The 24,596-nt window shown below is 44.0% G+C and overlaps 1 protein-coding gene across 2 annotated transcripts in view; it reads right to left on the reverse strand.

Annotated features, from left to right (window-relative positions):
- The window catches only part of casz1 (castor zinc finger 1), a 182,348-nt gene extending 158,279 nt beyond the window's left edge, over positions 1 to 24,069 (reverse strand). The window contains exon 1 of one of the 2 annotated variants that reach the window (XM_031566310.2): positions 23,078 to 24,069. The gene's annotated coding sequence lies outside the window, so the exon portion shown is untranslated. The remainder of the gene's footprint in view (positions 1 to 23,077) is intronic. The other variant, XM_031566309.2, reaches the window with a different exon arrangement.
- Between the last annotated feature and the right edge of the window lie 527 nt (positions 24,070 to 24,596).

Below are 24,596 nucleotides of genomic sequence, written 5' to 3' on the forward strand. Positions count from 1 at the left end.
TTAGTTTTGCTTGAAGGCATTAAAATACATGTATTCTTTCCCCAAAAATTATTTGTTTTGTTGCTCTCCTCAGTCAAGTTCAAAATGACTGATTATGCCAACTAGAAGCTTTATTAATTTTATACTTTTTGTTTTTCCTCCTCTCTCCCTCTCCCCCTTTCTTCTTACATTATCATCTCCTCCCTCTGTGTAGGAAGCTGAGCTCTGGCTGTGAAATCGAGAGGCTCCTCCAGGCAAGGGAGGCTTTGTGCAGCGTGCAGTGGAGGCTCTGCCAAGCTTCTGCTACATATCACACACACACACACACACACACACACACACACACACACACACACACACGACATGGAGCACTTCCTCTGGTCAGCCTGCCCCTTTTACAGTGACCTCTCTCTCTCTCTGCCTCTATCCAAAACTGTAACATTCTACTAAACATCCCTGTGCCTCTTCAAGTGTGTGTGTGTGTGGGGGGGGGGGGGGTGGGGGGGTTGTTTATTTATGTGTGAGTGTATGTGGATGTATGTGTTTTATCAAATCAGAGAAGGTCTGTTAACAGTACATCACATTGCTGTGGACAAGCCTGTGACTAGTCAGTGACTTACATTAATGAGCATGATAGTGTGTACCCCCCCCCCCCCACACACACACACACACACACTTCATGTTTTCCAAGCCTGGTAGTTGTGTGTCATCTGTCAAATGCTAACACCCAAGTAAATTCAGGCCACCTTGTCAGATCTCCATGCGCGGGTCTCGGGCTGAGATGCCCTGACCTCTTCAGCGACTTTCAGACAGCGTTTTTAGACCCCTTATTTTAATATTTGTTTAAAAGGATTTTCAGCGTTGCCCGTAAATCTTTCCCTCTCTGCTGTTTTTACGCCGTTGCCATTGATTTACGGCGGGATCCTGAGTGGCTATCGAACAGCAAACCACCTCGTATCACGGCAGAAGGTGTTGGGTCCGGGGCGCAGTCAGATTTATCAACAAAAAACGTCACTTGCGCTGCTTGCGCCTTCCGAGAAAAACCTTGTAGGCAACAAGAGGCCACTCTTTTGTTCTCTGCATGATTGCTCTATCAATATTTAGAGTGTCCTCCACAAAACCAAGAAGGCTGAAATGGCATAATCCACAAAGTTGAGCCACTACCATCATTGTGTCCCTCTTACACACACACACACACACATAACCAATTTGATTTATGGAGAGGAAGCTAAAGCCATTATAGCATTTTTATTATTATTGTTCTTTCAAGGCTAATGCAACAATAGATTTTTGCATGATTGATGCTTTACACCAAACATTAGAGGATTCCATTAACATAGCACAGGCAAGCTAAATGGCCAAGAGTTTGATTATTGCTACATTTCCTTGCCTTCTGCATTCTGATCAAAATATCTCCATAACTGTAATTCTTGATAAGTGCTCGTATCGCTAAGATTGCGACCGGGAATGAGATTAAACCTGACTGGCTGTCCGCGCGTCATTGGCAAGAGAGCGTCCGTTTCATTAATGTGCTCGCAGTGCCAGCGGCAAGTTCTCCTCAGGGGTTACATTAGAACCAAAACAGCCGTTCCCCGAGAACTCGCACTAAATCTAGTGACTTTGAAAATTCTAGTCACATCTGGGTCAGTGTCAGGAGACACATGGGGGGGTTTGGAGACACCGCCCACGTTCTTTTTTTTCTCCAAAATACAAAACTCTAAGACTCTTTTGGTGGGGGCGGCAGTACTTTGGTAGGGAGCAGTGGGACGGGCTGTGAAGGAAGTGTGGGGGGGGGGGGGGGGGGGTATAGTGAATGTGGCAGCAATATGCAGTGACTTCAATCGGAGCAGGAAATTCCATTTGTAATCGGGTTGGAACTCTTTTTTTTTCAAACATCTCCGCTCTTCATCACTTCCCCGCCACTTCCACTGGACCAGCGTGGCTGTCAGAGGCCAGGTCCTGACATACATGTTCCCCCCTCTGAAACAAATCTGTGAGCAAAATGCTCCTGCCTTGAGCGCCAGCGGCTAATTGGGACCTTATGAGGGGGCTCTCTCGGGAGCAGTAGCACTGGTGACCCAGATGAACAAATCCTTTCGTTTCGTTTCGTTTCGTTTCGTTTCCTCCCTCACTGTTTGTTGTTGTTGTTTTTGGCCCCGCTCTCTGAAGTGTGTTTGGCCCCTGAGAGGATGATGGGTTAACCGTGTGCTGGGTGAGAGACTTCTAGGCGGCTGTCAGATATTCGCTCTGGCCAGTCGAGTTTGTTTTGGTCAGCTTCTCGGCATGCGTACATCGACATAAGATGTAGTCTTTGTGATGGCAGTGTCGATTCGGTTTTGACTGCGTGGACAGATTTTTGTGTGTGTGTGTGTTTGTATGTAGGTGTGTGTCTCCGTGCGCATGCAAGAGGAGTGTGTCTGTGTGTGTGTGTGTGTGTGTGTGTGTGTGTGTGTGTGTGTGTGTGTGTGTGTGAAGGAGGGGGGGTGATGAGTGTGTCTGAGCAATCTCCTACTCATGTTGTGGCGATGCACCGGTAGTGACGGGCACAGCGCCAACTGATCTTCTGCCCAAAGTGCTAATCTTGTGCCAGTCTTGTGCGCGGAGGGTTGTTATTACCTGGAGATGTTAACTGGAAGCTATGTCTCACAACAACAAGATTCTGTCATAAAACTGCGTTTTGGGGAAGGATCCTGTGAATGGATCCGACATATTAATGGGCTCTTGGAGGGGCATGGCAATTTTCCACATGTATTATGGAAAGAACTAAATCTTGGCGAAACACCTGGTGCTCACCTGGGGCTAAGATACTGTGATAAAAAATAAAAAAACACAGTGGCAAAAGGATCATCAAAGTCCTCTATTTCTTATCCAGCACATTTAGCTTTAAGCATGAAATACTTTCTCAGTCTTTCATAGTTTAACCACCAACCAAAAGTACCACATTGTCAAACTCAGCGCTGACAAACACGTAACCTTTTTTTGGGAATCCAGTCACTGCACACTGCTATTTCACAGTAAACTACCTCAGTTCAACCACACATTTCCTAATAAAATCAATGACTCCATACGTTCGCAGCCAGATTTAATTTGCAAAAGTCGTTTGAGATGTGTCAACATATCCAATGGGCCAATATTCCGAGAGACAGTGAATCTTTTCTTACGTAAGGCTGAGGCTGGAGGCCTTTATTAACACGTTTGCTCGTTTTCACGTTGCAATTTGGCTTGAAAAACAAGTTGGAGCACCTAATTCAAGGAACAGTTGGTTCTGTATGTGAATTCAGTACATTTTTCAAATGCACATCACCCAACGGAAAAAACAACCCACTGTTACGCAATGAGTATCAGTCTGTGTTGGCATGTGGGGATTTCTTTTTTGTAAAAGAAAACACTTCAGATGAAAATCTTAATTCGCACAAAAGAGCCTGACGTCTGTGAGGTTGGTGCTTTTGCAAAACCCAACATCACAGGAACAGGCCCTTTTTAGTTGTGTGTAATACGCACATGTGCTTAGTGTCTTAGTTTGTGTGTGTGTATGTGTGTGTGTGTGTGTGTGTGTGTTTATGTGTGTGTGTGTGTGCACATGTGTGTGTGTGTGTGTGTGTGTGTGTGTGTGTTTGTGTGTTTGTGTGTGTGCGCGTATATGTGTGTGCACGTTTCTCAGAAAATGAGAAGGCCCTAAATGAAAGAGAAGAGTGCATGTGGTGGCTTTTTTCATGTGGGCTGTGTGGTGGCTGCTGAGCCGTGCTGGGTGTGAAACGCTATCTGCCAGGACTCATGTTTCCGCGAGCCTGGAGGCTCCGGCTACCCTTGCCCGACTCAGGGGCACGCAAGAAACGCTTTCTGTCCCAGAATTTCACAAATGTCCAGTTGAATCCACATCACTTGCTACTCAGTGCTGAGGCCCCAATCAATCAAAGGCAGAAAAATTAAGTAAATTAACTCGTTTCGGGTCATGCACGGAGCAATTTGACAGCAATCCGCTGAGATAAAATATGTGCTTTCGGGGTGGGGTGAGGTGGGGTTGGGGGGGGCGGGAGTAAACAAAATGTCTCCTCTTAACACAGAACGAGTCAAACTGGCTCGTGGATTACATGAAAGATGTAATTATTCTAATAAAAATGTTCCTTACTTAACCCAGAAATTCCAGAGGTATACAATAATGTAGCAACTGACTCATTCTTTTCCTCAGTAAAAAGTGTGTGTGTTTGCTTTTGTGTGTGTGTGTGTGTGTGTGTGTGTGTGTGTGTGTGTGTTCGTGTGTGTGTGTGTGTGTGTGTGTCTGTGTTTGTGTTTGTGTTTGTGTCTGCGTATGAGTCTGTGAATTTGTATATGTGTGGGTGTGAGAGAATGTGCATTTCTTTTTGCGACTACATTATGCTCCTGTATGTTCACAATCTATGTTATTGTTTTAAATTGAGTCATGACTATTCGATGTCTTTAGAATAATCTATTGTTATTTCAGGAGGGCACCAAAAAGCCTTTATTCAGAATGAGAGGACACTCAGACACTTCTAACATTAGGTTGAAGCCATAACATTTAATATTGTTGTACGCCAATACATTTGAGCACATTTCTGGTCACCTGAAAGATTATGATGTTTACATTTTTTTTAAAGGTGGTTATCAATCTGTTGTCATTTGTTACATGGTAATTTTAGCAGCACAATAGTTTGTCAGCTTCATTTCAACCAAAGGAGAGGGAAGAAATGTTCAATAACCGCAGCACCTTTCATCTGGTTCGAGATCATGGCTGCCCTGCTCCTTGGCTTTTCTTCTCCTCCCCTCCTCCTGCAGATTTTTGAAAACGCGATACGGAACACGATACGAGCGCAGAGGGGTATAACAGTGGAGAAAAGTGAACTCCGAGGCAAAAACTTTAAAAGGGAAGGGAAAAAAGTGCTTCCTTTGATGTAGGAATAAAAACAAAACACTGTAGGATACGACTCCGAAAGTGGGCTAGACATAAATCTACATGGGCAATGTCTTCCACAATTGTAAAGTCATCCATTCGTGACTTTTTATGATGCTTTTATCCTCTGTAGCAGTTATGGCGTCTTCCTCTGACTTTTTTTATTATGATTTTCTTTTTGCTCTTGCTCAAAAAACTCCATTACAAGGCCCGTCTTCTGTATTTATGCCAGACCTGTCACCCAGACATGTACACAACTGTGTCTCCTTCTGCAGGGTCTTTAGAGGCAGCGTGACATGTGGATGATCCCTCGCGCTGTTCTAGTCAGGCTGGTCACCAAGATGAGCAGATTCGTCATGAAATTTGAAATGCTCTGTTTTCATAAAAGGGGTGAGAAAATAGAAGGATATGAAAAAAAAATTATTTTAAGAAGAGAACATCAATTTGGCTTTTACAAGAGCCGCAAGAATTTGGGGGGAAAACAAAACGCTTGTCAGGACTGGAGAAGCGGCGGCATGGGGATTTTCTGGCATGGCCCGTGAAAAGTCATAAAAATATTTTCCCTTTTTATTTAATGTTGTCTATAATTCACTGCCAGGAAAGGCTAATCAATAGCACCTTAATGAAAACTTGAGCCATATTTTATTTTGCCGCAGAGAAGCCCAAGATCAGCATTTGTTGCCTTGTTGTGCACTGGTTTCTGCCCCTGGGCTGTTTGACAGATGTGCATCATGCTCGCAGATACCTTAAATATTTGCACTCTTCCCGCAGAATTGCTTTATCAACCTACCAAAACAGTGGAGGCAGGGGTTGCTTAGGTTGAGCTCAAACATAAATAAATAAACAAATAATAAAACAAAAAAAGACACAAAAAATAGATTTGCGGTACGCATTTCACTGCTGATTATGGGTGTCTGCGAGGGCTGTGTCACTTTAGCACCAACTGCAGAGGAGATTGCCTGACTGTCACAGCAAACACACTACTTTAAAAAAACAAAAAAGCAAAGAGACTTTCTGTAGTCAGTGAGTAGGACGTAACTTCTTCTGTCATGGAAGTAATACTTTCATGTTCCCACATGCTCTTGAAAGTGCAATACTAAAGGGAAAAAAAGAGGTCTTAGATTAAGATCAAGGATCATCATTTTTTTTTGCGTAATTATCCCTTTTAAATGCATGGCACATAGTCTGTATTTACTTAAATCAGTGTGAGGCACATGCACAGAAGATGTTTGAATTCGCCAAAGGGATGTGATGAGTGACATGGGGAGAGATTGGTAAATTGTAAAGCTAATTGTTTCCAGGCCCATCCCAGTGTACAATGCACATGACAACATTCGAAAATTATGGAGGGAAAATACCATTTTCCATGCACCAGAGGACACTGCCAATGAACTGCTATTGACCTTTCCAGAACTTTTCCATTCAATTAATCAAAACATAACTTTTCATATTGAATGGCTTCATATCTTAAGCCAGGCTGAAGGGGAGAGGGGGGGAGGGCGAGAGAGAGAGAGAGAGAGAAACAGAGGGAGGGTGGAGACAGTGACTGCTCCGTCAGTAGACTCCGAGTCTGTTTACCAAAAGCGCAATTCCCTCACTTAGACAACAGTTATTCATCAAACAAGAAACTAATAACTCAAAGGTCAAGTCATAAAAAGACAATATCAGTCCCCTCCCTGATGCTCTCTGCATTAGTACATGGGAGCCGCACCACAGTGGGACTCTCTCTCGGAGAGAAGAATGATGCTGTAGACTGGTACTATGGGCCGTTTCCCATCACACCATCTTTGCAGTACCCTAACATTTAAAGAAAATTCAACATTGAGACACGCTGAATGTTCCAGATTCAACAATGTTTGCGGCACCTAAAATCTTCTCTCATATTTTACAGACGGAAAGAATTAACAAAGCAAAAGCAACAAAAACATACTGAATCTAACTCCGTTGCATTCATGCTTATCATTATTGTTTGCCTCATCTGGCAGGGGGTTTCGCTCTGATCTAACTAACCCATCGGTGGTCCATCAGGGGCCCATGTGAACAGTCCACCAGCTAAAGCGCTGCTCTTTGCATAGATTTGCATTGTCAGGCTGCGGCAAGGGAGGGGAGATCTGACGAGGGAGAGCGAGAAAGAGAGTGAGCGAGCGAGTCGGCACTGACGCAAAGAGAGCTGACAGCCTCTCCCACACGTCAATCCAATCTGAGCGAGGGCACACGCCCGGCCTCCGCCACCTCCTTTCAGCATGAGAGGGGAGAGGAGCCCAGCAGCAGGTAATTACACAGCTAACGCCAGCAAGAAATAAAAAGAGAGAAAAGAAACAAATATTTGGAGTGATATACAAAACTTTGAGAATTTTCTTTGTTGAGAAAACCGTTGTTACTCATTTACATTCAGCCCTGCACCTCCGCAGCTCTGTTTCTCTGTTTGAAATCCGTCTAACCCAAAATCATCTAAATATCATGCAAGATCTTATCATCTTATGCGAAACTAGAGAGGCTAAATTGTCTCTAATATCTGCCTCTAATGGACAAAATACCCTTTGAAGATAAGAAGCCATTAGATCTATCTGAGCATATCAGGCTTTTGACCCAAACTTGACATTTTCTGTAAGCCTGTGGTCTATGCGGATAAAGGGGGACCCTGGTGGGCTTTGTGTGTGTATGATCGGGGGACAGGGGTGAGGACGAACAGCTGAGAGTGTGCTGCTGTGGTTGGTCATGCCTTGGCACACACATGCACACATACTCACACACACACACACACACACACACACACACACACACACACACACTGCAAGGAGCCAGTGTTTACTCCCATCCCTCAGGCCGTTTGTTTGTCGCACTTCCTTGCCCCGGAGCGCTATGCATAATGCAGACATGAAAATGTTAACAGTGGCAAATAAAATCGGCAAGGTGCCCCCACAAATCAGGCCAGTTTAGGAGCACATTTAATCATTTCCCTGCGTTGGGGAGGCGCCGCGATTTATCGTGGCATTTCCAGGAAGATCAGGACCCCATTTTTTTCCCGGGTCTTCCATAGCCTTCCGTATGACCCCCACTCGCCACTCCATCCCTTCATCCCTAACTATGAGCCCTCTGATCATCAGATACAGAACTCACACCGCGTCTCCAAACCTCACCCTCTCCACTGGTCCAAATGCTGCTGAGAATTAGCCAAATTTGCTACATTCTGATATTTTTTTGGACGAAATTCTGTCAGACAATACATGCAGAAACACACTAAGGACACACACACACGGCAAAGTGTGCTGGTAGTATTTGAAATACCGGTATGTAAACATATAGATACAACAGCGATACAATCAAGGCCCTGCACAGCCGAGGCGCACTGCAAGCCGATGACAAACAAGTAGCAGCACCATATGGCGTTGTCAGGGAAAATAAATAATTTAAAAAATTCATGTGCAGAGCACACAAGCGACCGCAGAAATACCAATACAGGCCCCCTCATACTTAACCCTGCTAATAAGAACCCGCGGGGGTGTTTGGGGAGAGCGAGAGAGCGATAGAGGAAGGGGGAGAGGGAAACAGAGAGGACGCCAGACAGAAAGAGAGAGGGGGGGGAGACAAAGAGAGAGAGAGAGAGAGAGACGGAGAGAGAGTCACAGTTCCTCTAACTGGATTGAAGACAGCTTCAGAGGGACTGGCAACTGTCTCTGGTCCAGGGTAGCGAGTCGCTTGTCACGATGCTATCTGCCGTGCCTTTCAGCACTTCCTGTGCATGGGGCCACCTAATCAAATGAGCTGTGGCGAGACCTGCCTCTGCTTTTAGTGGCCGGCCACTGTCTGAGGAAAAAACACCACTGCTGTGGAGTCCTCCTCTCATTTTATTTTTCTTAATTTATTTATTCTTTTAAAGGCTCATCTCCCCGAGGTGTATTCTGTGTGTGGCTTGAGTCATCATTGTTCTAAGTCTTTAGATGAAACACACACATATATACACACACTCACACACACACACACACACACAGAAGAGCTTGTGGCAAGGTTATGACCAGCCCAGACGAGGGGCACTCGTATTCTGCCAACCCCGCGAAAAACTTGCAGAGGGCTCCGACTCAGAGAGGGGGGAGATGCTCGGTGCTGACATGGCAGCCGTCACGTCACAGCAGCCGTGTAGAATGATGCGCCCAGACAGCCACGGCACACAGAGCGGGGGGGCCAGAGAGCCAGAGATAGAGGAGAGAGAGTCCACCGCCCGGCGCGGGAGAGATGAGGGACAGAGGGGGGGGAGGAGTAGGTGGTGCTTGGGGTGGTTGGAGGGGGGCGTGGGTGGTTGAGCGACCCTTGGGCAAGGCATTCATGTCCAACAGGATGACGGAAACTTGTAAATGCACAGCAGCGAAGGAAGGCTGAGATAAAACTGAGGGATCGGAGGAGACTACTTGAGCCCCATGGTGGAGCCGGTGAAGTTAAAAAGAAAAAGCTGATTACAGGACATCTCAGTGATGGCGAGTTACTGGTAAAAAATTCTATATCGGTTAGTTCAGAGTCGAGGGTTGGATCAGAGGCTGTGCAAATGAAAACCATCCTCCCATATAATGGGGGGCGAAAAGTAAAGCACTGTACCAGACATGTGCTGTGCTGTGTTCCTGTGCAGTCATCTTTTTTCCTTTTCCTCAGAAAACACAGCCTTTAATAATTGCTAAATGTACCGCAAACCAAACTTCCATTACACTTATTGTGTCATCATGTCAAGTATTTTTAAAATGGTACAGTTTGTTTGACTTTTAATAAAAATAAATTAGTAACTTGCCTTACGTGGCCATCAAATAACCTCCCGCAGTGGTGGAGTGGTACTTGTCGAACATCTGGATCTGACGACTGAATCTGGAGTTTGAACTATCCAATATTAAGCATCAACAAACTGACTTCCAAGTTAGGCCCCAACAGGATAGTACATGTGCAGTGACATCTACAATGAAGTTACAACCCTGCTATTCGTTCTTATATGCTAGAAATGACTTTAGGTTTTGTACATTCACTTCCTATCACTTTTGTCATTTCTAGAGGCTGAAGTGAATCTTTGCTATCCACACTAAAAATTTAACTGACATGCTATTCTGCCTCTGAAAATGCTGCAGTTTGGTCCTGGACATGTTGATGTGAGAGTCATGAAATTTCCATGGTGACACTAAAAGTTTTGTTAAGCGGACGTATATCTGAAGCGGCCTCCACTTATCTAAAAGAGTGTTGATGCCGTTTAAGCCATTCCACACTCATAACAATGACAACACGCCCTCGCTCACAGCAAGCATGCGGAAACCATCATCATCTAACTTCCTCATCAGTCGATGCCTATGACAACAACAACAAAATGTAAAGCTTTTGACAGTAAAAAGCATAAAGGGGCTCTTTGGAGGACTTTAAAAACGGGTGATGCATTCCTCGCCTGGCCATCAGGGTGATTGTCTCACAAATGGGACGCTTCTTGCACTGGTCCTGCCAGCGTTGCATGACTTATAAAATCTCGTGGTCTAAAACAATGCATTGATGTTGAGCGCATCAGGACAGGGAAGGCGATAAGGGATGGCAGAAGAGAGAAAAAAAAAAAAGTAAGTGGCTCAAGTTGTTCTACATCCACAGTAAATCATAGCTGGTTTATTGCCTCTAATAAGTTGATGCAAGGCCATTTTTCTTCCTGACCATCGTTCAAACATTTAAGGCATATTTACAAGGAACTTGTTAAAATATTTAATAATATTTAGTGGCAATTTCGGAGCGGCCTGTCAGTGGTAAATTTATGGCCTTTAAGTGTTTAAAAAGGCGATGACATGAATAACAAACTGTCAGAACGGACTAATTTGCATAGACAGGCCATAACTCTGATACCTTGCATTAAAAAAGAGGTTTTTAACAAAACGAGTCATAAAAGGGGGGAGCGCTCAGCGTGAGTGATGGTGAAGACTCCTCCACAAAGTCGCGCAGTGGGGACGCGGAGAGGCCTCGCCACTACAGATGCTGCCGAGATCATGTCAGCCAATAAAGGGACATATATCCTCCTGCTTGACTTATTTATCCCACGCCGATGAGCTCAAGATGGAACGTCTCCTATAGGGTATTTTAATTAATTGTGATAAAAGGCTAATTCTAAAGCAGCGGCGCCGACAGTGAGCCCGGTGGCCGTTTTCGCCAACAAATCACGCCCTGTGTCAAATATTTTATCCATAACTTCCTAATTTAAAGTCTTCCAGCCGTGAGGTATTTGTTGGCGGCACCTCTCGAGTCAAGCCCGACATAAAACACAGGCTCGTCGCTGATTAAGATCACCGCGTGAGCGGTTTCCGAGTGGCGGGGCCGGAGATCTGTCTCCTGCGTCGGGGCACAATAGTCTCTCTGCTGATTGGCTGGATTCAATTCACTTCCACCTCCACGTCTCCCGAGCCCCCGGCACGGAGCCTTTTGACCTGGCAGTGGCCTGCCTCTCCTAGGCTGGGGAAAGGCCCCCGTTGACACTGATTGCGTGGCGGTGAGTAGTCTCTCCCTGGTGCCCTCTCAGCGCAACTCTAATTAATAGCCAATTCATCTTCTCTGATCTGAGTCTGCATGCGCCGTAATATATGGTTAGTTTGGCGAGCAAGCTATTAAAGTGTAATAACCAAGTACAGGCACTCGATTTGGGAAGAGTAGCACCTTCTTACCATGAAGAGGAAACAATTAATTTATTTGATGATCCTCCATAAGCCAATCGTTTGCTGGCATTCATTTGGGTACGAGTAATGCCCTTTAGGCTCACAGAGGCAGCACTGCCGGTGACATTTTTGGGGCTCTTGGAGTTTAAGGTGCTCCTTGGCTGTGCGTACAGTCAGGTCATTTCCATCTAATCCGTGCTGTCATACCAACCTGTCACAGAATCCGCCTCTCAGAATGACCACCGCCAAGGTAAAGAGTTCATCAGTGCAAAACCCCTTGCTCATCTCCTGTTACTGTGCCACCATTACCACACGGATATCCCCACCTGAAGGTCGCACATATTTTATTTCCGATGTGCAATTGGGCACCATGCAGAGGACACTCTTGCTTGGAATAGCTGTGTGTGAAAGTGTCCATTAAGATGCATCACAATAAACAGCACCACACTATATCTCTGCACTGTCAGGCTGACGGTAATAAAAAACAGGGATCGGGAGGCAATTCCCTCCGTTTCCTTCCTGTAAGAGGATTTGACACAGGCAGGTGAGGGACTGAGCCGATGGGGTCACATGGTGCCTGGTACTAGGGCTGTTCACATGTCAGTAAGGCAAATATCCTGGAGCCCTCAACAAAGGGAGTGGCCCAGCAGCACAAAGAGCGGCGGTATGGCAGAGACAATTATTTCTGAATTACACTCTGAACTCTTCCTTCTTAACAGGATCCCCACAAGGAAAATGGAACTGGCCACTTCCCAAGAATGCCGACCAAATAAAACCCAAACCTTGGCTGTTGCACGGAGCCTGAACTTATCACAGAATGAGGCATTTCATGTTGCGCTTCACAATTCATGAATCGAAAAAAAGAGGAGGCAGGGAAACAGAAACAATGCAATGCATTTCCAGAAAATTTTAATGAACGATCACTTGAAAACACATTGTCTTTGCTTTATTTTGTGATTACAAACCATGACGGCTTCTACCTAACCTCTGTTATTGGGTGAAAACAAAGGGAAGGGGGAAAAAAAAGAACACTCGCATGAATAATAATCTGCTTGGTATTTCACGATTGCAAGAAAAGGGAAAGAAAAAACGACAAAAAATTCAGATGACTCGGGATTCGGCCTGGGCCCATGCCTGCCTCTCAAGCAAAACCTTTTAAACCCATTATTCTTTTTGCTAGAACTAATAACGTTTTTGTCTCTGCAGCTTAAGACCCTAATTGACTAGTTTTTTTGGAGGATAGCCCAGATGGAAAAATAAGTACCCCTTAAAGACCCTGCTCCCTGCGCTTCCCCACGCTTAAAGTCCCTTATTAATTAAACTTTCACCAAGTCAGAGGTTTTTATTATAAAAAGATAAAGTCTACTGCCCCTAAAACAGACCTTCACTATTGTCTAAGAAGGTAAAATGTTTCTGGGAATAAAAAAGACCTTGCCATTTTAATACCATTCATTTAAAGCCAAGGGACTTAAACACAGCTGAGAGTAAAATGCGTCAGACTAATTAGAGGAGGTTTTTAGTCACATTAAAAATGCTGTGAAGTTCATTCAAACTTTTGTCATAATATTCTCAGTTCTCCTCTTTTCTCCAACTTTAGACTTGTCCCAAACAAACAAACAAATCAAACAAAACGAATCCTCCCACACATCCTACAACGCACGTGGACTAAGGCAACATTAAAGCTTTATATTACACAAAGGACACCTTTGCAGTTGACTGCCTGAGTTGTGGCCAAAGTACTGATCACCCTCGCATGATCAGTCATCCACTTGATCAATCCATTCATTTACACTGCGCTATTAGCCAAAGGACAATATTTACTAATCAATGACAAGAGCTGCTTGCTGTTGATCCTGGTGTTTGGGATACCTTGGCCATGTGTTAGCTTTGGACTGATTTGCCAAACAACATTTGTCCCTGTTTTCATTTTAAGGTGAAGGTTTGAAGGTTTGAGTCGACAAACAGGGAGAAAGAGAGAAAAATATTTAAAACATCCATGGACTAAATGTGATTGTAACTGACCGTGGTGAACTCTGGGAAATGTAGTGTGAATGAGCAACACACTGGATATTAAGCCAAGCGAAAACCATGTCTGTCCTGTCAATCTCCATACATACACTATCAGTGGACTCAAAGCAGCTCAGCTACAGAACAAGTTGAACTATTAAGGCTCTGGAATGTGGCTTTAACAGAGACTGACAGCCCAGTCTGTTTCTGGTGACTAAACCCCTAATAAACTGGCTACTTACCTCCTGCTGTATAAAAGCAATGAGGCATTCTTAAATGAAAATCAATCAGCATGGCCCTGGCTCTTGCTGCACACACAGAAAAAAAGTTTATCTGCAAAACTGCAAAATGTGTGCTCTTGGTCTTATTTTTTCAGTAATGCACAAAACAGGTCATTTAGTTGACAAAACTGAGATCTCTACCCATTTTCCCCTCCACCTTTGCTAAATAAGGTAGAATGCTAAGGTGTGGCTACAAAATAAACACCAAGAAATGTGCTCCTGTATTTTCCCCATATCCCCATAGGGCATCACATGGTCTGGAATAAGTGCATTTGTTCAGAATATGCAGCTGCACTTCAGACTCAGGCCCTCAAGAGAGGCTGATAAAGAGGCAGGGATATCTGGTGATTTTTCAGGTCAAAGATTATTTTCTGTGAAATGAAAAAAAAAAAACACATCAACTGCCTCTTGAAACTGCCTTCTCGCATACAGTTGAGGTCACATTGGAAGTAACCATTGACTTTTAGTTAACAAAGAAACTCCATGAATCTGAAATATTAACAGTTTGCTTGCTTTTACAGTTAATACAGTTTATTTTACATGTGATACATTTCTAAATACATGGTCAATTACATCAATTATGTGCAAAGGAAGATTTTAGTTTATAGGCAAACTGCACTAGCTTAATCCTAAGCGTAGTGGTTTATAAAAGTAAACTTTCTACAGTAAAAAATATGGCTAAAATCTATTTGAACAGTATAAATGCTAATGTTTTGACTAAATCTTCCCATAGCTTAGTTTCCCCCAATTTTACTGACAACCTGACCTGATGAAACAGTCAATTCTGGTGTCAACGCCATAGAGATGCACCCAGTAAATTGTGGCCTATCCTGTGAAATTGCGCCGTAAATGAAATGTCTCACCCCTAACCAGAGATCTTTAGCCTGCCGAGCATCCCTTTTAGAGAGTCCAATTACAGGCTTCTATGGGCATATAACAGTTTCCAGAGTGTGAAACCGGTAGCGGAATGACTATGTAAAAAAGGAGAATTATGAGCAAAAGCAGAAACAGCCCGGGAGCTGTAAACAGCTTTATTAGGTGTCCACAGAGGGGACTGTGAGAGACAGCCGGGACTACAGAGGGAGACAGATCCGCTAGGACTGAATCTTGAAAACTGCCATTTCACGAGGATCTCCTCGGCAGTTATTCTGCTTGATAAACAACACGGGCGTGTTCCCCCAATTTTGTCTTCCCTTCGGTTTATCTGTTTTCTGCTAACGAGATGTCACTAATACGTTCTGGAATGCTGGTTGAGCAGTGGATTTGATTGGCCACGAGGAACTTAATCATGTATGGCAAATGTGTGCGGACAGCTCCTTAGCGCCGGATTTTGTGAACAAACATACTTGTTGACAAGACTTTTTACAGACAGAGTTTTGCCGTTTCCACCGAGCTTTAATCTCCAATCAAGAGCGATGAAACGTTTCCACAATGCCACATCCGTTTACCAATCTATCAGGCTCCTGTTTGTTAGATTGCACATTTTCCTTCAATTAGTTAAATCATAGGGACACAGTGGGAAGAAAAAAAGACACTTCCCAACAGAGAGTATAATTAAAAGAAAAACTGTCTTCTAGCCTGCATTTAAAAAAAAAAACATGTCTGACTCTGTACCTGTGCTCCTTTTAACTAATTAAAACGGCAAATCAAATAGTGTAAGATGTGTATTTACATAAACACATAAGACAACTGCGATGTGTGTTTTGTGTTATTGTTCCTCGTTGAAAATAGCATCTTATTCTGCCTTAATTTGTGCCACCATGGCTTCATAAAAGCAGGCTACAGCCATCCTTAAACGGCTCCATTTAAAATGCAATTTGATTAGGTGCCAAATTGCTACCAAGTCTCTCTCTCTCTCTCTCTCTTTCTCTCTTTCTCTCTCTCTCTCTCTCTCTCTCTCTCTCTCTCTCTCTCTCTCTTCCTCTCTCTTTCTCTCTCTCTAAGCAGCCTTGGGATGGGGGCTAAAAATTTAATTAGCATTTGTACATAAAAGAGAGGTCTTTGTCACATCTTGTATAATGCATCCCAGAATGACCACTACGTTCAAAGCTACTCAGCCCTGGCGATTTCTGAACTAATAGATCTGAAGGGAGCGTGAGGGAAAAAAGAAAGAAAGACAGAAAGAAAGAAAAAAAGAAGAAGGGGGGTGGGGGGGGGGGGGGGTACGATTAGGGAAGAACCTCCGTGGTACTGTAGGGCCCACAGGACGCAGTATGCTTAAATAATCCAAAACTTTTCTTTAATCACAGTTTAGAAAATTGGCTGGGACCTGCAGCGGGAGACAGCTGCTCGGCCCCGCAGCCATTTAATGCGATTCGCCAAGGGTTTCTCCTTAAAATATTTACGCTGTCCCAGGGCACGGCAATATTGTCCTAGAACGGGGAGATAAGAGCCAAGGAGGTGTGCTGGAGTTCTCCTAATCAATTTGCTAATTACTGGAGCAGCTATAGGAGGAGAGCAAGAGGAGTCCCCCCTGGCAAGTTGTATTCTAATAAATGCTGAAAAATGTATTTACTCAGTGAGCCAAGTGGAATTTTCAAGTGGAATTAGCAGCAAGGGCTGATTAAGACAGACTGTGTCGCCGTTCAGGTCTTCGTCAGAGAAGGGTGTGTGTGTGTGGGGTGGGGGACATGATAAATAAGTAGTCAATCAGTCGGCATACTGGCTGTGCGGGTCTGTGACAAGACATCCCCAAAGTGTTCTTTTTTTTTTCATTCTTAAACATCATCGCAAGCGTCTGATGACTTCTCTGTAAGGGATGAGTAAGTGACGGCAGATCGGTTTGGAGAAAGCGAATCATAAGAGAAAGAAGGACAAAGAGAAAGAATAACGGACACGAGAGGCATAATCACATGATAGCCCACCAGGCCTTGTCTTGTGTGAGCCCAGAGAGGTGTGCGCCGTGGCAGAGGTGTCGGGGTGCGCTTGACGCCAGCCCCCTCCATAACCTCTGACAGGCCGGCGGACCCTGCCCACCCCAGGGGCTGAGCCCGGGCCCCAGCCTGTCAGCAGAGGTGGCCTGCCTCCTCCTGAAGGTTAGGAGCAGCAACCTGCTGCCTCCCTCCAGGTCTCACACCCACACACACACACACATACACACACACACACACACTCACACTACTACTGCTGCAGACCCTCTCCTCTGACCTCAAGACCCCTCCTATCTTCCTCCCCTTCCAACATTAACACACACATACAAACATGGACATACACGCACACACACACCCACACACACACTCACACAGATATACACACACATAAACAAACAGTCACACCCTCACACATAGACACAGACATACACTCACAAACACACAAACACACAAACACACACAATCAAAACCACACACTCACACACATGGACATACACCACCCCTTTCTTCCAGCCATGGACCTAACGCCCCCGCTGTCAAGTCTAAGGCCTAATGTCAGCCGCACCAAGAGCATCAATTAACATAAAATAAAACCAACAACCTCAGAGGAATACAGTAAGACTTGCGCTGCAATGAGAGAGATTAAATCATCTCTCTCTCTGTCTCTCTCCGTCTCTCTCTTTCTCTGCTTCTTACCCTCCCTCTCTCTCTCTCTCTCTCTCTCTCTCTCTCTCTCTCTCTCTCGAGGATGTCTGCACCCAACAGCAACAAACAAATAATTTCTCATTAGTCCAATATCTGACACAAAATGACATAGCCTGAAAAAAAATAACAGGGATGTAACTTTAATATCATAGGCAATTTCAGTGTTGTTGTTAACAGAGCACTACTGGTTCATCAGACACACACACACACACACCCACACACGCACACACACACACCTCACTCTCTAAAAAAAGGTTGCTGACCGACATGGTGGTTTTGAAACCTGTAAAATGTCTCTTCCACACAAGTATCGGAAACAGATTGAAGTTGGCCTTAGTGCCTCTAGTGGAGAATCCATCAGCCAAACTGATAACACAGAGGTGCAGACTACACCTTAGAATGGAGAAGTCACGGAGATGAGTTATCCTGTTATTAATTGTGTCTACATATAGTATTTCTGACTTATGTAAAATATCTCTTTGTCAGGGCAAAATTAAACTGGCAATTAAATAAGGGAAAATTAAACTGGAATTGCGTTTTAATTGGCTTTTTAATGTCGATCAATATATCTGTGGCACAATTTCCTTTGGCTGCTCCTTATTTTTCAAGCTGAGCAACAGTCACCTGTCTTGGAGTTTACATTTTTCCATTATTACAGGTGAAAGATGTTATCTGTGCAGGGTATCAAAAAGGCCATATAACAAGGACATGAAAGGCCTCATAGATGTCATTAAATGACACCACAAACAGCCTGCTGCAAAGAAAATGAGGCGTATGATGCTCGGCCTGAACAAACCCACTGGGCATTGAAGCAAAAACAACAAGCGAGAGGGAAAAAAAGAAGGACCTGTTGCTGTGACATTTTGTTCCATCGCACCTCAGCACACGCCAGCCACAATGGGCTGCTTTGTGGAGGTTCTATGTTCTGATCACCATGGCGATGGCTCTCTGCCTCCTAAGGTTCCCCAGAGGGGGCCAAGGGAGGAGAAGGTTGCCATCCCAGCCCCCAGAAGCTAGAAGGAGGAGGGGAAGGGGGAGTGGAGATCGGTGGAAAGATACAGAGGGAGGGGTGGGCTGGAGGTGGTAATGGAGGTGGTGGGGGTGGGGGGGGGGGCAGTGCAGAAGAGATGCTCCTACAGGTGCTCGAGTTCCAGGGCGGGCACAGCGTTCGCTGGTCCCAGTGGCTTAGCCCTGTGCCTCCACAACACTCTCCGCCTCAAAGCCAGAGGAAAAACAGCAATGTGGAAAAAAATTATATATATATATCAAGGCGGGCGTTATGGATATAGAGGCTTTGCATTTCATTCCTAACCTTTAAAAGGGCAAAATGTGGTGCAAATGGAGACAACGAAGGCCCACAACATCTGTCTGAGGCTAAATCATCTTTACGTGACAAAGGGGAGCAGAGACAGCATTCCGGTCTATGCAACAAAGGGCATCTCCCTCTCTGCAAGCACATCCTGTGGCGTTAGTTTGTCGCTCTGCCTGTGTCTAGAGATTCACTCTCCGAGACTGAGACCGCTTCAGACAACCCAGTGATCTGGCCTCTTTAGACATGGACTCATTTCAGACAGTGGCATTGTCAGGGGATTAAACCAGTTAAAAATCTCTCTACCTAGTCAATGTAATATAAACAAAAACAATCCAATAGAGAACATCCTGTTAAACTAGTCTTGAGCTGGTGAGTAACCCAATCTATCACTCATTAGGTCCTTCCCCCTGTCTGACAATCCCATAATCTTTTTTAGTGATGCATAAAATGTGGGCTCCAACATTAAATTTCAATCTACAACTGACAATGGAGGCCTTCTTCAGCAAACAAAGCAACAATTTCCTTGTTTGCTTGTCCTCAAATATCACCTTTGCGTGCGCGAGATGCACACTTTAATTGGAGTTTTCTGCGCCAGCGCAACTCGCGCTCAACCATCCCGTCGTCAAAATAAACAAACGGGCCCAATCTTTGCAAATAATGCCTGTTATCTCCCTGCAAGAACTCCACTGGTAAGTGCTCTAATCCAGCGGATTAAAAATAGCCACGAGTTCTTCAACTTTATTTTCCATTAGCCGAGGTGCTGGAGCCCCTCACTCTGAGCGTCTGTCTGACGTGCTCTCCCCCCTCCGTCCCCCACCCATCCACCCCCGACTACGGTGGGTCTGCAGGGGCAGGAGGGGCTGGAGGAGTCTCTGCGTTTGTGGCTGGCAGCTGGGGATGGGTGTGCATGTGCCTCTGTCCCCACTAACCTTGGCCAAGCGTTAGGATTACCTTGCATTTACACTCCATGCTCCGTCTTTCCTTAAGACTTATTAAGAATGATAATGAGCTCGGAAAGGGCCAGCATGTCCCTTTCTCCGTCTTGTGTGGTGAGTATGTGTACACTCTCTACCCCCCCCCCCCTTCTCCCTCCCTCTCTCTCTCTCTGACACACACATGTAAACACACACACACACACATGCATTTCCTCTGTCTCTCCTATGCCCCCACCCTCTCTGTCTCCTGCCTCTCTGTCTTTCTCTCTCTCCCTCTCTCTCTGTTCAGTATTGAAAGGGCTCTGGACAAATTACCAAAAAGGCCATTTTCATCTATGAAGTGAAGGCTTAAATCGATACTTATTTCATGCCTCCAAAATCAACCCTATATTACTGTTGTCGGCATGATTTGTTTATTTTGCAGGAGAATTTTCGTGCTCTTTCTGTCAAGGGGAAATGCTCGGGATGCAATTCACCTTGAACCTCAATTATATTGGATTTCTCTACTGGTTGATCAAGCATGCAAAAAGGACATTTCCCCCGCACTAAAATAAAAATAATAACGATGATTAAACAAACATGAGCACTATCCGTGCTTATGCGCCACAAACAGTAGACTTTACAAGGCAAGGCTGTATGTCTGGTGTGAATTTGGATACAAAATCATTACATCTCGCAATTTACAAAGAGGAGGTGTGAAGAACCAATTGCATTCCATCTTGGGAGCTACCATGCATGGTCAGGGGTTATGCATGTATATTTCATATTAAAGGGCCCCTGGTTGAAATCAAATAAATAATACAAGTCCAAAGGGGTATCAGATCCTTAATACCTGTGCTACAACATATCATTTTAGGTAAATAAGCAATGTAATAAGAACAATGTAAATAATATATTATACCAAAATGAGTAAGGACTTTCTATCTTGAATAACTCGGTATAACTCAGTGTAAGACAGTTTAAATTCAAAGGTCTTACTGGTCAAGAGCAGACACATAAGCTATTAACCTCTCTCTTTTTTAAATGAGCTAGCAACCAGCCACAGCACAAATCATATTTATTAACCATCACTTGTTTATCCAGTTTAAATTATCTACTCATCTCAAAGGTTGTGACAACAGAAAGTTGTGATGAAAGTGAGGAGAGGAAGAGAAGGAGGAGAAGGAGGAGGAAGAAAGGAAAGAGAGAACTGAGAGAAAGAGACGAGAGCGTGGCAGATGGATGTGGCCGCCCTGCATCACCGCCGAGGCAGACGAGCACCTGCAAAACTGGCAATGACAGCGCAGGCTGGCCTGCATCCAGATGGAAATACACCTTCGGACACCAGCCACATGCCAGCAGATTCCAAGCGAAGCACGGCCATGGAGCGCTGCAGCTAAGGGAACAGAGGAGCCAGTGCCGACGCCATGCAACACCGCACCAGCAACCATCAAATACGACATGGCCAACACATTACAGCTCGCCACTAAACACACCCAGCCATTGATGGGTATTGACGAACCACTGAGAAGTCGGTGGTTATTCTGATCATGCAGATTGCACAGGTGCTTTAAACCAAATGTGAAGTGCCATCGATTTGCCACAATATGATGATGATGATACGATGATGATATCACACATGTAGACAGGCCAGCAGGAGCCTGCGAGAATGGATTTCATCTTAAAGACTCCTGTGCGGTGTTGGGAAATAATTCTCATAATAAGGTCTTTTTGTGGGAGCACAGTGTGTGATGATGACACAAACAAACACAGGCACTTGAGAGACAAAAACACCAAGCCGCATCGTTGCAAAGACATGCAAAGCTAGAGTATCGAAACGTGAAAAACGAGGTTTGATGTTTACCTTGTGCTCTAACACCACAGGCATGTTTTTTAATATGAGAGACGGTTTGCTTTCAGTGATCGCTCTAACTGAAGACAGAAGGAAAGGAGGGAGAGAGAAAAGCAGTAATTAATTACTTATGTGAGCAATTGCATGGGGGAGACAATAAACCTGCCTGGTCGCCATGGATATGACATATTTGCTCTGAAAACAACACAATAATTAGCAAAGGAGGGAGATCCGGCGAGAATATGCAAACTCCAGGGTTTAAAGCGCCACTGATCTTTTCTCTACTCTCCTGTAACTAACATGCCGAGGACAGCAACATCATGCAGCAACAAAGACACACTGCACAGCAGACTGCACAAGTAGAAAGGCACTATCCATAATTGAGGAAAAACATGTATCTTCTGAAGTTTTTACAAAAAATACCTTTAGGCTACAAAAATTCAGTACTTTCTTTACCTCTCTAAAGATGCATGACTATGATTATGAAAAGAATCAGAAGAGGAAGATGACAGGTATGAGACGACAAAACATGCATCTGAGAAATACAATTCTCTAGGGAAAACACCCTAAAATATTATTTTATATAAGATTGACTTTTTGATTTAAGATTCATGAGCTTTGCTGATAAATACATTTATTTTCCCCCTCAAAATGACCTTTGATACATTCACAAAACAAAAGCTCTCAATTCAACAATTGTGTGTGCCTGTGTGTGTGTGTGTGTGTGTGTGTGTGTGTGTGTGTGTGTGTGTGTGTGTGTGTGTGTGTGTGTGTGTGTGTGCGTGTGTGTGTGTGGTGAGACTTTTTAATTTCAATGTATAGTAAAAAGGTATGGTATTTTAGGCCTATATTGTACATGCTTGGTGTCAATTCTGTTGAAATGATATAGCATATGCATTTCTGTATGTATTTACTATTTACTTCTTTCTCTACACCTTGCCCTCGGTAAATAAAATTAAAGTTTTCTCTATCTCATACTGAAAGCATTAAGCCGCTCATTGCAGCGAATACAGTAGGCTATACAAGCTGTCGAAACGCTCCCTGTCAAATAAGCCTGAAGCCCACACAGGTGGGCTTCATCACGTTAAGAGTAACTTAATAAATCGCAGAGTTGCTAGTCAATCTATTCTGCACTAACTATAACCCCTACCTTCAAGTAAGGCAGAATGTACAGTTCTGGGTAGGAGGTTCGCTTGGCAAACTTGATACAATTATTTTAAATGTATTTTACAGACATGACATCCAGTTCACAACGTCACTTATAATAACGTACATTAAGCAGTCTTTAGTGGGAGCATACCGACCATTTCGCGTAGAAGTTAGGTAAACTTCCGCATTTACACGCAGCAAAACAACTAAAATATTGTTTCATAATGTCGTGTTGTCTCAAAGACAGAAATATTTCAATTGGTTATAGCCTAATGCTCTAAGAGCATGCTGCAGTCACACAAAGTAAGATCACATGAATTTAAATAGGCATAGTTTCGTTTTAAACAATCACTTGTAAAGTTACTGAGTAGGCTACAACAGTCTACAAAATCTCGAAGGTCGATAACCTGAACGCGCAAAATTCAGCATAAGGAAGGCTACCTCACCATAAACTCGCCAACACTGCCTGTCTCGGTGCCGAATGACTTGCCCTGGGTTTAGTTGATTACTGTCAGATTTTACAGTTTCGGCTACTGTGCCTAGTGTCCTGACACAAAAGCATTGACACTGAATAACGTGTCCGGTAACTTAGTTCAATTTCATATCAAAAGCGGTGAGGTGTCTTGTTAACGCTAGGAAAAATACATTTATCGTTACTGATACAACGTGCCATCATGTTGCCATGCTTGACTGAACTGTTACCGGAGGTGTAACATCACGCTTTCGGCAAACACAAACATGAAGTTGCAGGCTACTTCTTGACAACTTGGGAATTTAAGCGAGTTCTGTTTTGAAGCCGTATACTCCGTTGCTAAAGTTTGATGGTGATTTGGTCTCAGTTTTGTAATAGCTAAGTTTTAAAGTACATTACACAAGTGATAGCTGGTAAGGTTTATTTACCGGGTCGCTGAAATGGACCGCTCGTTGATGCTTGAGTTAAGGAGCATAGAGGTCCAGTGGCGCCTACCGTCCGTAAGGACAACTGATTTAAGCTGACATCGACATACATTAACTTATTTTACGTCAGGTTAATGTCATTTGGGTCTGCGTCGACCAAGGCGAAACAATTTACTTTATTGGCTCTTAGCGTTTTAACTCATCTGTGAGGAACTGCAGACGATAGTTGAGGCGAAAATGAAAACTCTTACCTGTAGTTCTTCGTCTTTCGATGACTTTCCCACTTTAAGAGAAATGTGTGTTTAATGTTGATGGCATGAGAGCATGCGTGATCAAAGTTGCCTCGTTTTTTTCAGTTTTTCTTGTTTTATTATTGCATTTTCCTATTTCTAACATAGTGCGAGTCGCCCGGAAGATCTGCCCTGGAGACCGCTTCAAAGTGGGAAGAGGAGTCCTTAATTGAATTTCTCAGTTTAGCAGCTGTGAGGCGGAAAAGCTGGAGCGGAATCCTGTTATGATTCACCCGTTCCAGTCTTTCAGATCACAGTGAATAGGCCCACAACATACATTTTTGCACGTTGTTGTGAAATGATCAAATATTTGGCCATACGTTTATGTCAATTTATGTTAAGCACAACATATGAAGCCAAACTGCTTTAAATGTCTGTCATTCATACTTCCCTTATCAAATATGAAAGTACACCCATGTGTGTGATGTGTGTGCGTGTATTACTGTCCAGTTGACCCCCCTACATCAGCACTTAAATATCCTGAGAACACACAGAGAGAAGTGAAATCTTGTTGTGAGGTACTTTATCTAACTTATGAAACAGCACTAGAATCTAGTGTTCAAATACTGAATGTGAATGTGCATTTTTACGATAAAAAGCAGAAGTTTGTTAAATCTGCTATTCCTGTAAAGAGGCTACTTTAAAATAACACATGCAGGCCCATCAGCTCTGCTCCACCCTTTACAACAAAATATTCTGGGTATAGGACACATCTGAGGGCATTTCTGGAACAGAGCCCAGCAGCATCGGACACGCTGTGATAATGTATTTTGAACTC

This window comes from Clupea harengus, chromosome 4 (genome assembly GCF_900700415.2).
Source record: "Clupea harengus chromosome 4, Ch_v2.0.2, whole genome shotgun sequence".
NCBI classification, from domain to species: Eukaryota; Metazoa; Chordata; class Actinopteri; order Clupeiformes; family Clupeidae; genus Clupea; species Clupea harengus.